The 7,941-nt window shown below is 43.8% G+C and overlaps 1 long non-coding RNA gene across 2 annotated transcripts; it reads left to right on the top strand.

Annotated features, from left to right (window-relative positions):
• Positions 536-6,399, top strand: LOC110387754. Of its 2 annotated transcripts, none has more exons than XR_002432708.1 (4): positions 536-680; positions 879-962; positions 1,348-1,432; positions 3,068-6,399. It is a non-coding gene; the product is annotated as an uncharacterized LOC110387754 (long non-coding RNA). The 2 variants fall into 2 exon arrangements; XR_002432707.1 differs by having other exon boundaries at positions 1,612-6,399.

The raw sequence follows: 7,941 nt of genomic DNA, 5'->3' as shown, positions 1-7,941 counted from the left end.
TTTCTGTATCTACAGCTGCTGCATCTGGGCTTATCCTCACTTGCTGCAGCCTAGGGCTTTGCTACTCTGCTATCGTTGCTGTGCTTTTTATCACGTTATGGTGTTACAGTACCTTACAACATTCATGAAGCACCAACAAGAGGCAGCAGAAACGCTCATCTGGACAACCAGGGAGTTGTCAATTACAAGTTGCACACAGTTAACAGAACAGTGGCATTCTGACAGGCTTATCTTGTTCTGCCAAAGATCCCAGTGAAACCAGGCTCTGAGGAAGAGGCTAGCATTAGCATTACTTGCTTATAAAGGCTGTTACCTGCCTTGGAGAAGTGGCAGCCAACTGTGTTGCCACGATAGCTAGGATGGTCTTAAGTCAGTTACACTTGCCAAGGAGGGTATTTATTTCCAGTGCTTAGTGAATGTGTGGGGGCTGGCCTGGTGAGTGCTTGCTGCTGTGTCAATAATACCTGTAGTAGTTTAACCCAGATCCCACTGAGGAGCCTTGGCCAACTGCTCCCTTTGTTTGTGTGTACTTAGTGTTCCGCAGGAGCCAGTGCTGCTGTCACCTCTCTTGGCATGAGCAACTCCAGTTCCAGCAGTCTTCCTTGTCTTGTGAGAGCAGACAATGAATTAGGATTACTTCTTCAAGAGAAGAGCCCCGAAGAAGTCTTCTATTTCTATTTGTATCCTCCAAGTAAAGATAGAGAATTTATCAGTTGCATCTGTTACAGCGGATGGGACACTGAAAACGGTGCTAATCCCTTTAAATTTGAGCTTTCACCTCTTGAAAAATGCATGGCCCACATTTCTGCTACCTATATTTTTCCTCTCCCTGCATGATTGCTTCTGTGATGGCATTTAACTCTCCCGGCATCACTCAGCTTCTGCTCGTGTGTGCATCTCTCAGGACCTCAACACTACAGCTTCCCTCAGCTGCGGTAAAATTGGTGACCTTAGCAGTGAAGGTGAGCGGAGATGGTGGGTAATAAACTGAATTTATCTGACTTCTAGTGAAACTTTTTCTGAGAGGTTTGTTGGGATTTTTTTCGCTGATGATTTTTGTTCCAGCACTGGTACTGATTCAGGCTTGTTGCCTGCTCACCATGCCTGTGGTGCATGCCTATTAGAAATACATCACTTGCTGGTATCAAAACAGAAAGGTAAGCAGTAATTAATGCCATGTTCCATAAATTTCACCTCTTTCTCCTTCTCCTCTCTGCTAATCTCTATGGAAGAGATGACTGAAGAGGTGCTTTTATAACACTGAAAGAAAAGAGTATGTCTATCGGTTACCTCAATAAAAAGCATCCTGAAAATGAAATAACACTTGTCTGTCACTTCTCCCCACAGAGAAAAGTTTACTCTTCTCCCCACCTTAATCAAGTGCTCTGCGGTTCTGAATTTGATCTGATCTTACAGATGCTTCTGCAGCTCGGTAAGTGATGAAGGCAAGAAGAAAATCCATCTCGTGCTCTTCCTGCTCCCGCAGCCTCTCTTTGCTCTGGCTTTGTATTAAAAATTAACTTCCACGGTTTTGGAAGAGGAGAAAACCATTACAGAAAAGACAAAACCATTTTTTTTACTAGTATATGTGATTGTTTTCTTCTTCCCCAGAAGGTTAACACTTAAAATAATGGGCAGTGGGAGAGGAAGAGGAGCAGAAAGGCTTTTCCTGCCTGCCCTTCTCTCCGCTCATGCAGCGGGGAGGTATTGCTGCTTCCTGGCACCACTAGCACTTCTGCAGCCTGCACAGCTGTTTGCCCTTGGGTGCTGGACTCAGAATCAGATTCAGCCCCACTGCTGTCCTCCTCTCTCTCCCTAACATCTCCTGATCAACGCTTTTTGCTGTCTCTGCCACCAAGGCTTTCAATTTCCTACCATCGGATTAGGTCTCAGGTCCCTGTACAAACTAGTACCCGTCAATCCACAGCAGTTTCACAACTTTGGAATCTGTGCAGATATTCCTCCTGTTCCTGATTTACCAGTGGGCTCAAAGGAATGAAGTAGACAGAATGAGGGTAAGCTAAAAGACTGGTTTAAAGAGCTATGAAGAACATAATAGTTCACATGCATTTAGGACAGGCAGCATGAAGTGCTGTACTCCTCAGCAATGAGGACTGCCTACTGCTTGTGCTCATAACTTCGTGACAGCAGCAGGAAGGGAACTCAGATCTTGCTCCCAAGACCAGACTCTGAGCAGGCGAATAATACGAAGTCTGTGGCACAAAGCAATAAGATTCCAGCCAGCAGGAGAGAAGCAATGAAAGGCACGAAGCCATGCTCTATCAGAGCCTTAAGGAAATAACGCAGTTCCATTTTGAAAAGCCATTGGATTACCCTGGAATAAATCCATATTGGAAAACATTATTACTCCTTATTAAATCAAAACCTGCTAGCTTGAAGAAAAAATAAGTAGCGCTGTGCACTCTTCTGGGGGCTGAAAATACAAGGCAGCTTGATGCTATGGAAAGAGCTCTTGAACTGCAACAGAACATAATTCTTTGCAGGAGGAAAGAATGTAAATATAGATATATAAGTTCAAGGACCTGTTTAGTTCAAAAAGACATGGCTCAAAGAGCAAAGCAGTCATCACTGTGTCTGGAGTTCCTGGGTTGTTTTTTAGTAAGGATGCTAAATGCAACGCATTTAATTAACAAAAAAAATCTACATGTATGCAGTCATCTATTGGCAGTCCCTGATGGCTATGCCAAAAGCGGTAGTTTTGAAACCAACACAGCCCACAAATGACTAAGCTCTCCCTCTGTAATTAGCCTAGTTGATGACAGCTCAGCAGCCCAGTCTTCTGGATGCTACAAAGTTGAGTTGTGGCTTTTTCACGCGTCCACTTTTCTTTTTCCTCCTCCTTACATCTCATCCTCGAGTTTCAGTTTATAGGTAAAACCATACAACTGCAGCCTTCCAGGCTGAGATGTATGCGAAACCACAGATCTCTCATATTCAAGCTGCAGACTCAGGTTTTCCTGAGGTTGTGTCCATATCCTACCGTAATTTTCCACTGTCCACCCATGGGCTCTCAAAGCTGAATCTTCTCCATCTTTTCCATTTTCAGTGTCCTCTCCATGTCCTGGTGAGATGCACAACTTTATTACAGCCACTCTCCAGAGATGTGTGGACGCATTCCTGAAATGTGAAGACTGTGGCTCTGAGAATTCATCTGCCACGCTGGCTTCTAATTGCAAGGCAAACATCTCTCTAAACCACGGTGTTCAGGTTTCTGCAAATGCCTCTATCAAAAATCTAAATTAGAAGCAACAGCATTTTCTTTTTATGGAGTTCAACTTTGTATTTCTCTCACCCAGGTGACTTTCTATTTTAACGTTCATCTCTTCCTTTTCTCTGCGTACCATCTGTTCACATTCATTCTCCCTTATTCCTATACCGAGTATGATCTAGTGGTCACAGAAGACCGCACTTATAAAACATCTAGGCTCGTTTTTTGTTCATCTGTTGTTGTTCCATACAGTGGATTGCTTTCACATTCCTTAGTTTGGTCTGTTTAAATTGTCACCTCCTGAGGGCAAAGACTGCTCTGTGTGTGTGCATAGCCTGGATCTTGCTTAGGATCTGTGGGCACTACTGTGGGACCAAGGATAAATCCAGAGAGGCTGCCTGGCTGTAAGGCTGTGAAATGGCCCATTAGTGAGTATTGCATGTCACGGTGGAAAAGTGAAAAGAAGGAAAAAATGTACCTCTGTGGATGGCATAGCTGAGCTGCACTTCGTTGTAGTGCACTGGTGTCACACTGAGGGTGATAAACTGTTGAGATTTTAAGAAAAAAAGAAACCCCTGTCACAGGCAGTGTTAGGAAGTACATTGCTAAAGGTGCATTAAACTTTGATGGCTCTATTTATACATTATACATGTGCAAGTCAGCAAAGTTGTACCAGTGGTAATTTTCCAAAGGAATCAGCTAATAATGTTACAGCACATGCTGGAGCAAACTATTGCACAGGTTGCTGCTCTTCTTTTTTTTTCTGTTTTTGCTTATTAGCACACAAAATAGGAAGCGCTCCACGCTGCTTTATGCCCCTGTGTACAATCCAAGGAGCAAAGCAAAGGGGAGCTGTACGGAAATTTGATAGAGAGATGCTTTGCCTCTACAAACAGAATGCTGATGGAAAGGAGAAGATGAAAATTGGAGGTCCCCATACATTTGAACCACTCAGGACTCTCAATCTTAAGGAAAAGCCCACTGCAAAAATTATGCAAACTATGCAACAAGGAACATCAGCGATTTTGGGAAAGGCTGGACTCCTTCAAAGCCTGAGGCCACGGGTGTTTAGAAACCATGCTGACAAACAGCATAAAATATCCTCATAGAGAGAGGCCGACAGCAAAGCAACCAGCTGATACTTCAGTAGTTTTCTCCTTTGAAGCTGAACTCCAGCTGGTTACATGGTTGGAATATGGAGGGGAAAAAAAAAAAAGGATAGTATCAGTTTTGTCCTCAAAATACTATTAATGCTGTGGACAATCACTGCTGCACAGGGTCAGGCAGAAGGCCTGGAGACTTGGGAGAGGGCAATAACAAATCTCAGAGACATTTTGTTTTTATTCCCTTGATAGAAGAGTCTTAGACAAAGCATCAGCAAGTCCTGATCCAACTGGAATTTTCTGCCAGCAGTTCTCCAGTGGTTCATGTAATACCTGAGACAGCGCAGTCCGAAAGGGCAAGCACCTGGAAAACCAAAGTTTCCTAGCAGCAGGTGAGAAGGCATCATCCTTTTCTCTCATCTCCTGAGGAATCCCTAAGACTCAAACAATTTTCCAGGCTCTGAGAAAAATGTAAGGCTCATTTGATTGTTTCTGTGGCAAATGAAGGAATGAATGAATATGATCTCTGCCCAACATACGCAAATCCCAAAGATAACAGAGTTTAAACGGTCCCAAAGTAAATGTCTGTATCCTCAGGGATGACAACAGAAGTGACATAAAAAGGCTTTGAGGCAGCAACTGTGCACTTGTTCACTTTTTGCCCAGCGGCTGCCACAGTCTTTCTTCCATGTTAAAACTTTGTTATATTCTACTCTAACAAGTAGTAAAAGCAACAGCAGAAGTAGTGGGAATCTGCAGTTGAAGGGAAACTTATTCCACAGCAGTATTTAGCAGGTTGTGCTTCCTCCACCCAACGTGAACTGGAACAGAACCACGCTGTAACTCACCTCAGTGGCCTCTGTCAGCTCCAGGAACTCACTTTCAACACTCGTGTGCTAAGAAAGCTGCACCCTGAATTTAAGTGCTGCCAAATGTTTGCCCTTTTCCAAATCTCAGAAGTAATTCTGTGCTCGTTGCAGGATGAATCTCCACTGGAAAAAGATCACTCTCACTTAGGAGACGGTAGAAGAGTGAACGCAGTGATTTCTTCAGAGTACACTGCTCTCAGTTCACCTCTTCCTGCCCCTTTTCTTGTTGCTCCGCTCTCACCTCTGGCTGCAGCTCTCTACGTTGGGTTTATTTCATGCAGCACCTTGCAGAGCAGGGCTGCTCTCACTCCTTCTTGTCGTTACATCCAAGGAAATACAAAGGCAGATGTCTCTCTACCCCGAAGCCCCCAGGTGCTATCTCTGTAGCACATAACTCTCACAAACATGGCTTGCATTTGCAGGATACAAAATTGAAATTCCACCAACAATACCGGGAACGCAAAAAAAAACAAGCACTGGAATTGCTTGTGCTTTATAGACACTTCCTGACAGGAGCTTATCTCTGTCTGTACAACGCGTTGTTCTTCCCGTAAATGCTGCATGTTTCTATATTATGGTTAATGAAATGCAGTCCTAACAGCTCGTAAGATACAGGAGGACTGTCAGAGCTCCTTGCAGTGTCTGGATAATTCAGTGTGCGGTGGTTAACAAGAAGAAAAATGTGGGAAAGAAATGATTATTAGTGCAAGAAAAACAAACTGGGTGGAACTTGATGACCAGAGGGAACTTTTAATGACTTTCTGGCATTCAGGTCTCAATTATGAGAGACACAACTCAGACCATAAACAATATTTCTCTCTGGCAGAGCGAGGCTGCTTTATTACTGGCCTCGGAAGGAGTGAATGTTTTGATAATGGAGTTAAAGGAAAACCAGAACTGCACAATTTGAGAGTAGCCTTTTCTGATCAAGACGCTAGTGCTGTGCTAGGTGAAAAGTAAATCAATAATACAGCCCCTGGGAAGGCTCTATTTATGAAAAATTCTGTAAATTGATGCTTATGTGCTGCTAGCAAAGAATAATATTTTCTTTAAGGGGCCTAGATCTCTGGAGATAAAGAGAGGTTGGAAGGAAGTCAAGGTATATTTATGTACTGACTGTACAAACACATACTGTGGCTGAACGTGTCAAATTTAAAACATGAAGGACAGACAGAGATGCAGGGAGGGCAGCCTTGCCGTAGCCTGTAGGAAAATAGCTGTTTTCTTGGGAGGCAGAACCCAGCCCAGTGTGTGCAAGGCAGCAGTGGGAAACCACTGATGAGGGACCCCCTGCAACCGGTCGTGCAGCTCAAACAAAGGTGCAGTGCAGCAGGGCAGTCCTGCAGCTAAGATTTTCAGATGGAGATCAAATCCAGCAGACGGGGTGGAGAAAAGCTAGGGGTTGGACCACACACCTTAGCAATAAACCCATGCTGCTGTTGTACCCATCACTTCACACTTTAATGCACTTTTAGCCAACGTGAAGAATGTTATTAATGAGTTGTGTTGGAAAAGGATTCCACTTCCATGGTCCTTTAATTCATGGCACGTGAATGATGAAATCCCTCTTGGCTTCCACCCTTTTGAGGCCAAGGAAACAAAGAAGCCCTGGTACATTTTAAAAAGCTCGTTAAAAGATGTAAAGTCCTCCTCCCAAGGTCAGCAGATGGAGCGTGCACGCAGAGCTTTGTTTGTCTGTCCCTAATTCAAGGACTAAAGGAAGGGTTTCGTTTCAAACCCCCCCCCCCCCAACAGGCCAGCAGTCACTCAGAGCTCACTGGTTTGCAGTACAAATAATAGGTGACTGCCCTTGTGCCATTGAAAAGCTTCCCCCAGTATTTTCTCCTTGTGACATGGAAGGGAATTGTAGCCTGTCTATGAAATACGATGTGACTTCAACTAACGGCGTGTGCCTGCCTCCTACCTCATGCGTATTTTCTTCCTGGATGTTTTGTGTTGGCTTCTAACAGTCACCTGCCTTCACTGAGGTGATGAACGAAGTCTGTTCTTTTACAGATGCTGCCTTGCATTTATCACTCCTTCCTTTAAAGCCATTCCCTGTGGTAACCACATTAGCATCCGACTTACTCCAGGCTCCCTCCATAACCAAAGCTGAGATTCCAAATGGCATCAGTTGTGCTCTGCTCATTAATCTCTATTTAAACTGAGCTTCAGAGAAAGCTAAAGGCACCAGATTCCTCATCTACATGCTTCAGTTTATGATAACGTGTGATACATTCGGACAGTAGCACTTTCAGTGGTGTGTATTCAAATCATATGAAAAGCACAAAGATGCGTGCTCAAACTTCCACAAGTCCATTATTACTCACCCAACTTCACTCTTTCCAAACCATTCTTCCCACTGCATATTTGCACTCCAATCTGCAAAGGCTTAGGAACAAGCTTAGCATGAACTATACGCTTTCCCAATAAATGCCTAAATTTTTGTATGATTACAGCCTTAGATTATAAACTTGCATGGGTTATTAGTTTTGTGCAACGCCACGCTCAGAACATAACAGCATTAGAAATCACTGGGGGAAACAGGGCAGTAGCCAAAGTTTGTAGAAGTTTCTCCTACGCTGTTTTCTGACTTGTGCCTTAGTGCATTTCCCCCTTCTCCCTCAGGAAAAGTGTAATTATCTCAATTTGACAAACAAAGCATAAGCTAAAATAAAATGTTACTCATAGGACACTCGGGGAATAAGCGGTAAAGTTGGAAATGAAACCCAGGAGCCTT

This window comes from Numida meleagris, chromosome 23 (assembly GCF_002078875.1).
Source record: "Numida meleagris isolate 19003 breed g44 Domestic line chromosome 23, NumMel1.0, whole genome shotgun sequence".
NCBI classification, from domain to species: Eukaryota; Metazoa; Chordata; class Aves; order Galliformes; family Numididae; genus Numida; species Numida meleagris.
Note: the sequence above shows the minus strand (reverse complement) of the source record. Positions and strands in the feature narration are given on the sequence as shown.